Below are 14,231 nucleotides of genomic sequence, written 5' to 3' on the forward strand. Positions count from 1 at the left end.
CCAAGATTTACAAGGGTTCCAAATCCATACCTCCTTTTCTTCCATATGATATCCACTTATGACATTTACTTTGCAATATTTGGTGCATTTGATAGTTATAGGCCATTTATAGGTTATAAATGTCTTCAGAGTTTCACTTCTAATTGAGTATTCAACTGAACATATTGATTCTCTTATACATAACTATTTTCCCTCCACTCAATTTTCATAACTTCAATAACCATTAGGTAGGGACCTAAATCTTCGATGTTGCTTTGCCTGTTTAGTAAAATATTTCTGAAACTTTAATTTATTGAAAGTTGTAGAATTTACAATTTATGAAGTTTCAAGGTCTAATTTTAAAAAATATAATTCTTTAAAGGGTGCTATCTCAATGGAAGAGCACCTACTTTACAAGCAGGAGGTTGGTGGTTCGATTTCCATCGTGCCCTGACATCCATATGGAATGGAGACGATCAATTTTTGGTGATGGAGGATCTTTTGACCATCACCAATGAGCTTTGGTGACATTTTTCGACCCTCACCAAGAATATGAAATGGTGACAGTCAATGAACGCCACAATATATACACATCAATAGTGACGACCCTCAAAGGTCTGTAACCATAAATTTTTGTTGTTGATATGAAATGGTGATGGTCGTTGTCTGTCATAATAGTCATTATTCATGATGGACATTGAATGTCACCACAACACCTATACTTCTAGTAATGCAGCTTTTGGTGATGGTCAATGAACGTCACCATATCTATGCACCAATAGTGATGGCCATTAAATATTCATCACAATAAATCATTATTGTTCATATGAAATGGTGACGGTCACTATCCATCATTATAATCAATATTCATGATGGACCTTGAATGTCAACATAACACATATACTTTTGGCCATGCCACCTTTGGTGATGTTCAGTTTTTGGTGACCGAGGCTATGGTCCATCACCATTGCTCAAATGTAATAGTGACAGTCACTATCCATCATTATAAATAATTATTGGAAATGAACTTTGAATGTCACTACAACACCCATACTTTTGGTTGCGCCACCTTTGGTGACGTTCAATTTTTGGTGACAGAGGCTATGGTCCATCACCATTGCTCATATGAAATGGTGATGGTCATTATCCGTCATTATAAATCATTATTGGTGATGGAATTTGTATGTCACTACAACACCTATACTTTTGTCGATGCCACCTTTGGTGACGTTCAGTTTTTGGTGACGACTGCTCCTTTGATCCTCACCAATGAGCTTATGGTGACATTTTTTGCCCCTCACCAATGTCCTTTTTTCTTGTAGTGTTTTATGAATTCCATTTACAAAACCTTCCTTAGAAAATGTGTGTTATTATTTTTTTATGATATAATAATCTAAAACAAGTATTGGAAGGATCATATTCAACATGATGACATGGTGCTTGAACTATTAGAGGAGAAACAATTATATGAAAAAAACCTCCAAATGTTTCTTTGGAATGTAGAAGGTGGAAACTTTGGGTCATATTCTATTTAATGAGGGTATTAAGGTAGATGTTAATAAAATTAAAGCAATTAAGGAATGGGAAATCCACACAATCACAAGCATATTCGAGGATTTCTCAGGTTGACTAGTTATTATCGTAAGTTTGTTAAGAATTGTGGGAGAATAGTAGCACCTACAATAACATTATTGAAGAAAGATGATTTTTCTTGGACTCTAGAAGAAACTAAGGCCTTTTAACATCTTAAAGAGGCATCGTGCCAAGCATTGGTCTTAGCTACATTAGACTTCACAAAAATTTTTATTGTTGAATGTGATGCCTCAGTAAATGGAATTGGTTCTATTTTAATGAAAGAAGGAAGACCCATTTCTTTTGAAAGTCATCAAATCAAAGGAAAGTATTTACAAAAACATACTTATGAGATGGAAATGTTGGCATGATCCATACTTATACAGGAATGCAATAAAATATAGATATAAACATAAACACCGAGATGTAGTAGAAATAAAAGTTCATTTCATTAATATGAAAGAACTGAAATATGTTTACATACCGAATGGAAATAGACTAGCTCGAGTGATGGTCGCTTACCTCTGAGAATATATGTGTCAGCTACATGCTTCTAAACTATGTTACAATGAGGCTCGAAGGCCCATTTATTATTGAGAAATAATGGAAAACCCTAAACATCAGGAAACCTGTTAAATTGGCAACTAGGGCCAAACTTCATGTGGGTCACCTTATTCATGGCTAATAATATTTTTATTAGATTCCACTTGTTGAGAGGTGTAGGATTGATCTAAATATCATCCGATTCCGATAAGTAGTTATGGAGATATGAATTTATTTTGATTATGGAATTATTATCAAGCCAACCTACAACTCATGTAGGCTCAGAAGCCCAACAGTGACATCTATTCAAACATCATCAGTTGTGTCTAAATACAAGATGAATTTTCCTCATTTTCACTCACTCATATCAACACATCTCTCTCTCTCTCATGCGCAGAAACGGGGGTCTTCTCTAATGCACAGAAAGGAGTCTCTCTCTCACACATGTTGAAGGATGCTGCCAGAAACTGAGGCTGCAACTGTAGATCCAAAGTTTGACCAACGTGGACCATCAAACCTTCTCTTCTGAGCTACATTGTAGGTTCATCTGAACCTCCTCTGAAGGCTGCAACTTTTGGTGGTGGAATCAAGCCGAACCGACGGTCGGTTTGTGAGATATCGACTGCCCTAGTTTTGATGATGAAGTTGCTAATGCTGATGCTGCTGATCTAGGGTTTGCTACTACTGATATAAATCAGATTTATTGTACTATTTCTCTATGCTGAATTATTGAAGATAAAAGAAGATTTGATCAAAGGGTTTCCCCACACATTGTGGGGTTTTTCCCTAGCTAGCCGCCACATCTTGTGTCTCTTATCTTGGCTTGTTTTCTGTCGATCGTTTAATGTTCTATCTGCACTTTACTTTATGTACATGTGATTGCTAATCTGTGGAATATAATAAGAAAAATAAGTAAACTGTTATAAGCATAGAACATACCATAATTTAACATGGGATCAGAGCTAAGGTGAAGACAAAGCTTGAGCAAGAGCCAGAGCAATCACCGAAGAGAAGATTGGCAAGGCTATCCTAAAAGAACTATGGGGTCCTCATCACTCTTTCCTGCTAAGGACAAGCTCCATGAGAAAGTTGAATATCATGGATGGATGATTTCTATCGATCTAACCCTTGAGGATCAAGGAGTGTTGGATCATGTGAGAGGCAATATTGTTGAGCATCCATCAAATGCACCTCCTGCTGCCAGGAAAAAATGGAAAACAAAGAATTTAAAATGAAGAAGATCATCAGGGACTCTATTGACAAATACTTGGTGCTCTACATCTCCGATCTGAACACCCCCAAGGATATCTACGATAGATTGGTGAGTTTATTTAAAGTAAATGATGCAAATCAAGTTTTTTTTCTTAGAAATAAGCTGAAGGAAATTAAGAGGGTAAAGATGAAAGTATGCAAGCATACTTCTTAAGGATCATAGAATTCAGGAATGATCTCCTATCTATTGGGGAGGCTATTACTGACAGGGAAATGTCACTCCCAACTCTTGGAGGATTACCATCCAAATGGTACGTGTTCAAGACTATTATTCTGAACAATAATGTAATTATTGATTTCGAGGAATTAATGGCTAGATGCATTCAAGAAGAAACAAGGGTAGAAGAGCAAGAAGTGCCCTAATAGAAAGGACTCACACTAGGACGATAATCAAAATCCCTTTGATGGCAATCAAAGGAATGACAAATTCAATAGCAAAGGTAAGAGGAGAGCTAGGAATCAAGGAAGAGGACAACCATTCAAGAAAGCTAGAAATTCTAGGATGTATTAAATGCACCTGACCTCAAAAAGAACCTGGTGTCCATCTCGACAATGGAAGACAAAGGTTACAAGGTAACCTTCAGTGATGGCAAGGTACGCATATGGAAAGATAATGTTAAAGATACCTTTTCTCTTGTGTTTCATGTTGATTCTTTATATCAGGTCGATGGAAGTCCACTAGGTGTCATGTCTTATGACACATTTCTTTAGTCTGAACTTTGGCATCGGAGGTTTTCCCACCTTCATTATAATTCTCTACTCGGTGTAAGACAAATGGTGACAGGGATACCCGAATTCCAAGTAGAGAAAGAAGATGTATGTCCAAGATGTGCCGAAGGAAAGCTCAAAATGGGACCATTCCCCTCAAGCCAAATCAAGACCTCTGATATATTATAGTTGGTTCACTCAGGCATATCTGAGGCTGGAATTAAGAGGGAGACTACTACACCACATACCCCTGAGTAGAATGGTGTGGCGGAAAGGAAGAAATGTATGATTCTGGAAGCTATCTCTATGGGTAGATGATGTAACAATGCCTGATGTGGAGGAACCCATGGATCCTATTTATCCACCTAAGCCTTCCTCTTCTAGGAAGAGGCCTTCATGGCTTACGGGGATACTTGATGATGCTAAAGGACATGCTGCACCCTGAGGAACCTTCCGTGAAAGTAAGAAACCTAACAGGTATCAGGGATACTTGACCATCATGAGCACGATCATACAAAATGAGCCTTCATCATTCTCAGATGTCGTCAAGCATCAAGTATGGAAGGATGCTATAAGAGTATGAGTCTATTATGGAGAATGATGTCTGGGAAGTAGTTCCTAGACCCCAAGACAAGATAGTTGTCACTTCTAAATGAATTTACAAGATAAAGCATGTAGCAGATGGAAGTACGGAAAAGTATAAGGCTCATTTTGTTCCTCGTGGTTTCTCCCAGAAGGAAGGTATAGGCTATGATGTAATATTTGCACCTGTTGCCAGATATACGACCATCCACTTGATTATAGCCCTTGCGGCTTCACAAGGATGGAACCTACATCAAATGGATGTCAAGGCCACGTTCTTGCATGGTTAGATCAAAGAAGAGGTCTATGTGGAGCAACCCGAAGGATTTGAGATTTATGATCGAAAATATCATGTATGCAGGTTGAAGAAGGCTCTTTATGGGCTAAAGAAAGCACCCCGAGCATGGTATGAGAGGATCGATAGCTACTTGATGAAGCTGGGATTCACTAGGAGTGAAGTCGATCCTAACCTTTACTTTAAGGTTGAAGATGACTAGCCTTTCATACTGGTGTTGTATGTGGATGACCTCTTTCTAACAGGTGCAAACCCTCTCATTCACAAATGTAAGAGGGAGTTAGCTTCTGAATTTGAAATGAAGTACCAAGGACTTGAGGTGTGGAAGAAGCCACAGGAAATTTTCCTATCTCAAGGAAAATATGTGGTGAAGATTCTGAAGAGATTTGGTATGCTGGACTACAAGCCTATGACTACCTCGAGGATCTTAACTTTCAGAAGTTATATGGTATTGATGTCGGACTAGATTTGGGAAATGCCTCTGAGTTTCAAAAAACTCATTTGCGTTGATGTTCTTGGTGAACCTTCGTCCGAACATAAGTTTTGCAATTAGATTTGTGAGCTCATATTTGGATGAGCCTCACTAGATTGGTGCCAAGAATCTTCTGAGATGTCTTCAGGGCACACTCTCTCATGTATTAAGATACACTTTCGGAGATGTGAGACTACTTGGATACACTAATGTTGATGGGGCAGGTAATGTGGAGGACCATAAGAGCACTTCCGGGTGTTGTTTCTCCTTGGGATCTACTTCGATATCCTGGATGAGCAAGAAGAAAAATTTGGTGGCCTTGAGCACTGCTGAAGCAGAGTACATTGCTGCTAGCATGGCCTCCTCTGAGGCAGTCTAGTTGAGAAAGCTCTTCAGTGAGCTGTTTGGATTTACATTGGATACCACCGTGATGCTATGTGACAACCAGAGTGGGATTCTTTTGTCAGAGAATCCTGTATTTCATGATCGCTCCAAGTATATTGATATCGGGTACCACTATATTCGAGATATGGTGCAATGGGGAGCTATCAAGCTCCAACATATCAGTATAGATGAATAGGCTGCTGACATTCTAACAAAGCCCCTAGGGAAAGTAAAATTTCTGACTTTCTGAGAGCAACTTGGTGTTGTTTAAAGACCCTCCGATGAGGGTCCTTCATGTTGCATACATTGAGCTCTGGGAGCTCTGAGGGCTTGCAGTTCTTACTAGAGAAACATACGACCACAGGGTGACTCACCCTCCCCTGGTGGTGTGCACTGGAACAAGATGATTCCCTCTCTTGTGGGACAAGATGATTCGCTCTCTTGTGGAATAGGATGATTCACTCTCCTATGTAGCAGGATGATTAGTTCTCCTGTGAGGCCTGGATTGATGTGTTCTTCATGGTGATTGTAGCAGAATTGATGTGTTCTCCTGTGAGGCCTGGATTGATGTGTTCTCCATGGCAATTGTAGCAGGATTGATGTGTTCTCCATGGTGATTGTAGTAGGATTGATGTGTTCTCCTGTGAGGCCTAGATTGATGTGTTCTTCATGGCGATTTTAGCAGGATTGATGTGTTCTACTATGAGGTCTGGATTGATGTGTTCTCCATGGAAATTGTAGTAGGATTGATGTGTTCTCCTGTGAGGCCTGGATTGATGTGTTCTCCATGGCGATTGTAGTAGGATTGATTAGTTCTCCTGTCGAGGCATCCTACCAATGCAGTCTCGGGCTCATCAGAAGTATCTCTCATCTGATCATTGAGTAGGGAAATGACGTTAGGGACCATAGTAGTATCGATGGATGCATTGTTGTATCTATCATACTCCCTACGCTAATATGACCTCCATTGATCTGGGATCAATGATACTGGTCTGGGACTAGTGGTAGGAGTTGTACCATACTATGACGTTGACTTCGGCTTGGTTGAGACTAGTCTAGGACCAGTGGTACATACTCTGAGACTGACTTTGTGTAAGTGTAGTACTGGTCTGGGACGAGTAAGAGTGGTAAATACTATGACGTTGACTTCGGATCAGTTGAGACTGGTCTGGGACCAATGGTACAGTCTCTAAGATTGTGATACTAGTCTGAGACTAGTGGTAGGAGTGGTACCTACTATGAAGTTGACTTCAGGTTAGTTGACACTGGTCTGGGACCAGTGGTATGCACTCTGAGACTAACTTTGAGTCAGTGGAGGATGATACTGGTCTGGGACCAGTGGAGTTGTACTCACTATGATGCTGACTTCGGGTTGGTTGAGACTGGTCTGGAAGCAGTGGTACATACTTTGAGACTGACTTTGAGTTAGTATGATACATCCTCGATCATTTCTCTTCTTCATAATTTAGACAAAAGCAGAGCATAACAGAACAATGTAAGAGTAGAGCAGAACAATACGGATCAGTATAGGGAAAAACAAGACAAAACAGAACATGCAGAATAGCGTAGAGTAGGGCAAGGGTCAGGCTATATAGGGCAGTGCATTTGATGGATGAATAATAGCAACCGACAGATAGATTGCAGATGAAGTTCTCCCTAGTTGAGAGGGAGCGTTAAATTGGCAACTAGGGCCAAAATTCATGTGGGTCATCTTATTCATGGCTAATAATATTTTTATTAGATTCCTGTCATTGAGGGGTGTAGGATTGATCTAAAGATCATCCGATTCCGATAAGTATTTATGGAGATATGAATTTATTTTGATTATGGAATTATTATTAAGCCAACCTACAACTCATGTAGGCTCAGAAGCCCAACAGTTGCATCTATTCAAACATCATCAGTTGTGTATAAATACAAGAGGAATTTTCCTCATTTTCACTCACTCATATCAACACATCTCTCTCTCTCTCTCTTGCGCAGAAAAGAGTGTCTTCTCTACTGCGCAGAAAAGAGTCTGTCTCTCACACATGTTGAAGGAAGCTACTGAAACTAAAGCTGCAACTGCAGATCCAGAGTTTGAACAGCGTGGACCATCAGACCTGCTCTTCTGAACTACGCTGTAGGTTCATCTAAACCTCCTCTGAAGGCTGCAACTTTTGGTGGTGGAATCAAGCCGATCCGACAGTCGGTTTGTGAGATATTGACTGCCCTAGTTTTGATGATGAAGCCGCTAATGCTGATGCTACTGATCTAGGGTTTGCTACTGCTGATATAAATCAGATTTATTGTACTATTTCTCTCTGCTGAATTTTTGAAGATAAAAGAAGATTTGATCAAAGGGTTTCTATACACATTGTGGTTTTTGTCCCTGGCTAGTCACCACATCTTGCGTCTCTTGTCTTGGCTTGTTTTCTGTCGATCGTTTAATGTTCTATCTGCACTTTACTTTAAGTAGATGTGATTGCTAATCTGTGGAATATAATAAGAAACAAAAGTAAACTGTTATAAGCATAGAACATACCATAATTTAACAAAACCTAACCCTAGGAGATGAAGCGCAAAAATTATGGGCCCTGTTGGGGTAAATTGGTACATCAATTTCCTGAGGTCGTAACTTTGGCATATTGTCTCTATTTGATGTGCACGATACCTTGTTAGAAATATCTATCCAAGTACTATAAATTTTGACTACAAAAGTGAGTCACACATTCACGTTTTCCTGATTTCCAAAAAAACATTATTTAGGGCATTAAAATGACTCTAGAAGTTTAGAACTCGAAAAATTTCCAAAAATAGTAAATTCTGCTACAATTAAGGAAACTCAAATTGTTCTATGATTAAGGAAACTAAACGAAGTAATGGCTGTGGTCCAAGTGGAATAGGTGGGTGGCCACCAATATCCACCTGGATATGTCCTCGCCCCTTAGGAAGCAAAGGTCCCCATTGCATTGAGTGCCTCTATGAGATGGGGAAACTTTTACTGAACTTGGTCCCTGGTGAGCCACTTGCCTTGGTGCAAGATATGGCCAGCTTTGACAAGGTGATACAGTTGGATCTTCTGCTTGTGAGTGTTCGTGATCTACGTGTCCATTATACAATCAGCTGTGGCATGTTCCATGCAGTCAGGGTTTAGCTCGGTTAGTGTGAGTTATTCAACAATGTCTGATGTGTCCAATAATGGTGGAAATTAAGTCTAAAGGCAGTCCACATTGAACAATGGTTGCAAACCAAGGAATGGTGGGATGCTGAGCTCGAAAGAATTGTCTCCTATAGCCTTGGTGATGGTGTATGGCCAATATCGGAGCTGACGAAGATTGTTTTTGGGCCAAGTGAGGTGCTCCTTCTACAAATGTAACCAAACTTTGTCACCCAACTAGAAATTGTGTGGCACCCAATGTTGATATTAAAGTTTCTTGTACTTAGCATTGGCTCTCTCCAATATGCCATGGACTAGCTTGCGGATGTGTTGAATGCACTCAATGAAGTCTTTAGCCCTATCAGCTTCGGATTGGACACGAGCCGAGTCTGCCTAAGTAGCTGCAAATGGTATGGCTACATCAATGGGACATACTAGCTAGAATCCCAACCCCACCTGAAAGGGGTTGTGGCCAATTGAGTTATGGAGAGCTCTGTTACAGTGGTGCTCGACATAGAGGATGCTTTATTCCCATGTGCGAGGATGCCTTGAGTTGTACAGGCACAAAATGTGCACAGTCATCCTATTAAAGACCTCTGTTTGGCCATCCGTTTAGGGGTGGAAGGCCGTGGACTTAGTGAGATTGGTATCTAGCATTGACCAACGACTCGATGAAAATGTACTAAAAAAATTGTTGTCCCGATATGAAAAATGTACTGTGGGATTATAAAGTGTACCCACACTCACTCAAATAAAATCTTAGAAATGGCTTCTATAGTGATATTCTTTTTGCAGGCCTCCAGAATGGCCATCTTCGAGAGTCTATCGAAAACCATGAAAACATAGTCATTTCCATGCTTAGTAGAAGGAAGGCCCCAACATGTAATCTATGGAGATGGATTGCCAAGGCTGAATAAGAGTAGGCATAGGAGTATATAGGCCTTACTCCTTGATCATTGGTTTGGAAATGGCATAGGAAGTCCAGGATCTGATTTACTTCCTGACATCATATCCAAGGTTCGGTTAATAAAAATACTTCTACAACACCGCCACTATTTTCTAGACTCTAAAATGTCCAATGACCTGACTATAGTGCGCCTCATAAATCATCTTGGTACTCTCACTTGAAGGAACACAGAGGTGTCCTGGGTGGCATAATAGTGCACCTTAGAGGTGAAAATTTGGAACTTTCTTTCCTTCTAGGAGCATCTGGCATGGGTTGCTGAATTCTGGATCACTCTTGTAAAGATGTGGCCATCTCGAAGCCTCGTGCCCACAAGAGTTGAGCATCGTGGTCAGCACCATAACCTGTGGTCAGCTAAGATTTTTTGTGACATGAATAGTGCTTCCATTCTTGTACTTGATGTTCAAATGGAATTGTTGTAGATATGTGGACCATTTCTAATGGTGATTGTTCAACATATTTCCTTGTGTCTATAGGAATTTTAGGGGTCGATCATTTGTGTGGATGACCGTTTCCTTCCCGAAAATTTAATGCTTCCATTGTCGGGAGGCATGAAAAATGTAATACATATATTGTTCATAAGTGGGATAATTTGTCGAAAGTGTCTTACTATGATATGCCACCAGACACTCCTATTGGGTAAGAACTACACGAATAGCATAGTTGGAGGAATATGTCTCAATTTCAAATGGTTGTTGCAGGCCTAGAAATGTGAGCACTCACATAGAGTAGAGATGATACTTCAACTTGACCAATTCCTTCTATTGGGATTCATACTAAAAGAACTTTTGTTTCACTCAGCCATTGGTGACTTGACTCAAAGGCCAAGTGATATGAGTGAATCCCAACATGAACCTACGATAGAGGTTGAAAAGACCTAGGAAGTTGCAGAGCTCTGTTAGAGTGGTTAGGGCTGGACAATCACAAATAACTCGTATCTTGGCTAGGTCGACATGCACACCTCTCTCATAATTGATGTACCCTGATATTGAACATGGGTCATACCAAAAGTGCATTTCTCCAAATTGGCACACAATTTGAGTTATTGTAGGGTTTGGATGATTTGTTGGATATGGTGAATGTGCTCTTCCCAGCTCCAGTTGAAGATCGGGATGTCATCTAGGTACACTACTTTGAACGAGTTAGTGAAGGGCCTCAAGATGTTTTCCATCATCTACATGAAGGTTGCGGGTGAATTCGTTAGCCTGAAAGGCATCACCAACCATTCAAAAAGGTCGTCCTTGGATTTGAAGGTGGTATTCCATACATCATAGGGTTCAATAGGTACCTGGTGATAACTAAACTTCAAGCTAATCTTGCTGAAGCATTTGGCACCATTGATCTGTTCCCGAAGTTCATCAATCCATGCGATTGGATACCTATTCTGGACAATGATCTTATTCAGCGCCCGGTAGCCAATACAAAGCCTCCATGTTCCATCCTTCTTCTGTACTAACACGATTAGGCTCCCAAAGGGTGATGAAATTGGCATGATGTACCCTTTCTGGAATAGATCCTGAATCTACATTTTGATATTTTTGTTCTCTAGAACATAGTGTCGGTAGATTGGTACATTAGGTAGCAGTGCCCCTGGGGTCAGGTTAATGGATTGCTTGACTTGACAGTGTAGGGGTAACCCTGTAGGTGAGGTCAATATTTCCCTGTATTCCTCCATGACATTTTCCATCTATTGCTGCTATGTGGTGGAGCCCTGTCTGGAGGTTGTGGAGGTGCCCACAATCTTCTTCTTCCCCTAAGGGCGAATCATGAGGAAGACAAATTTCCTCATTTGAGAAATGATCTTACTACATTTCTTTGTAGAGATCAAAGAGACATCAATACGAAATGCAACCTCTGGTATCCTGTACAATTTATTGCCCAAAGTAATAATAAGAGTGTGACGCCTAGACTCATACACAACATGACACTTCCACAAATATAGTTGGCCTAATAATAAATCATAAACTTCAAGAGGATCAACATCACATAGTACCTCATTTGTGAAAGACTTGATGTTATAGGGGAGGCAACACTTCTGGTTGACCTGAAAATATCATCCTTGGTGAAGCCACCCAATGCTGTATGGTTGCGGGTGTGGTGTGATTGATAGGCCAAACCGTTTCATGACCTCTGCTAAAATGAGGTTCTTTTGGCTCCCATTGTCGACAATGAATTGTAGCGAGGAACCCTACACCCACATCTATGAATGGAAGAGGCACTCCCTCTCCTCTGGATCTTCAGTCTCAATCTTTTAGATCTTGTTGGTGGAAATGGTGGTTTTGGGCTCCACATCAATAATATGCTTCCCTTTTTCATTCCCCTTGTTGGGTTATGACTTAGAATTAGAACATGTATCTGATTCAGAAGCCTTTAGCTCAGCCACTAGTGACTACTTGGCTTGACAATCACTCGTGTTGTGAGTGATATATTCTGGAAATCACACCACTTTCTCATGTTCTTCTTTGTATTCGTGGTGATTTTCTTTGCTTGTAGCTTTGAGGGGTTGTCTTGGGTCACCCCACCTTCAATTTTTCCTTTGAATCTACGGATTGGGGGCACTCTTCCCTTGATTTGGATTCACAGTTCCAAAGTCTCGCATTTTTTGTTTAAAGTTTTGCTCGATCCTAATAGCATATCGATATGTGGAACTGAGCAAGGAGATGTCTAGTAACTCCATTTCATCTTGGATGTACTAATATAAACAACCAAGATACTTGAGTACCAAATGTCACTCAAATTCCTTGATACCTAGCTTCATGCAAAGGGCATGAAAAACATTTATGAACTTTGGCACATCTTGGTCCCTTCTCTGCCACAACATGGTCCACTTTATCTAATTATCTTCATAGCTCCCAACAAGGTAATATTGTTCCTTGATGGCGTCCTGAAAAAAATTCCAAATGGGTGTAGTTGAGAACATTGAGGATCCCCTCTCATCCTTTTTCTCACCATAGGTTTCTCACTAGTCTTTGACATGGGGGGCGACTTTGAGGAGTGTAAAACTAATATTTTTTTGATTGGAAAAGTCATGAACCAAAAAATATCCTTCCAACAGATTTAACCATCTATCTATGAAATATTCATCTACCTGGCCTTCAAATATGGGAATATCAAAATTAACTTCTACCTTAAAAGGAGTGGTACCTCCAGAGTGGCCACTGGATGAAGATGCTTTGCCTGTGGGTAGCTGCCGAAGGATCTGGGAAAATTTATCCATCATCATGTTACTCTATCGCTTGAGAGCCTCCTTGAGCAATATTTTGAAAAGATATCCTACCTCATAATCTTTCTTTTCTTCTACCATGGGAGGTCATTGGAGTTTGCAAGGTTGGTCTTGAAAAGGTTCAACTAGTTCAAGCCCTAACTCTTTATATCTTGACCTTGTTGGGGACATGTAGAGAAAAATAAAGAAAGAGAAGACCCCTCTTGTACCATTGATCTAGACTTATGAAGGAACATAAAAAAATACAGATATAAACATAAAAATAAAGATGCAGTAGAAATGAAAGTTCATTTCATTAATATCAAATAACTAAAATATGCTTACATATAAAATGGAAATAGACTAGGTCAGGTGATGGTAGCTTATATCTAAGAAGATATGTGTCGGCTACATGCCTCTGAACTACATTACAATGAGGATTGAAGGCCTATTTATTATTGAGAAACAATGGAAAACCATAAACATCCAAAAACATAACCCTAGGAGATGAAGCCCCAAAACTATGCGCCCCGTTGGGGTAAATTGTTACATCAATTTCTCGGGGTTGTAACTTTGGCATGTGATCTTCGTTTGACACGCATGATACCTTGTTAGAAATATCTATCCAAGGATTACAACTTTTGATTAGAAATCATAATCAAAGAGTCACATTTTCCCGTTTTCCAAAAAAACATCGTTTAGGGCCTCAAAATGGGTTTGAAAGTTCAGGACCCAAAAAAAAGCCAAAAATAGTAAATCATGCTACAATTAAGGAAACTATTTTTTTCTATGATTGAGGAAACTTAAAGAAACAATGGTTGTGGTCCAAGTGGAACAAGTGGGTGGCCACCATTATCCACCTGGATCATGGAAATACTAAATGCACTAAATCAATAGCAACCTTACCAGATGGGGTAAAAACAAATCATGATAGTCTTAAATACTTTTTGGAACAAAGGTTGTCTTCAAAATAACAACAAAAATGGGTCAAAAAGATGTTGGGCTATGACATTGAAATCATCTACAAAAAAGGGAAGCAAAATGTTGTTGCATATGCACTCTCAGGAAAAGATGAGGATGTGTAAGCATTGATTTGTGCCATTTCTATTATCCAACCTG

The sequence above is a fragment of the Pinus tabuliformis genome, chromosome 8, assembly GCF_031772625.1.
Source record: "Pinus tabuliformis cultivar Carrire ecotype Pingquan chromosome 8, CPIR1, whole genome shotgun sequence".
Taxonomy (NCBI): Eukaryota; Viridiplantae; Streptophyta; class Pinopsida; order Pinales; family Pinaceae; genus Pinus; species Pinus tabuliformis.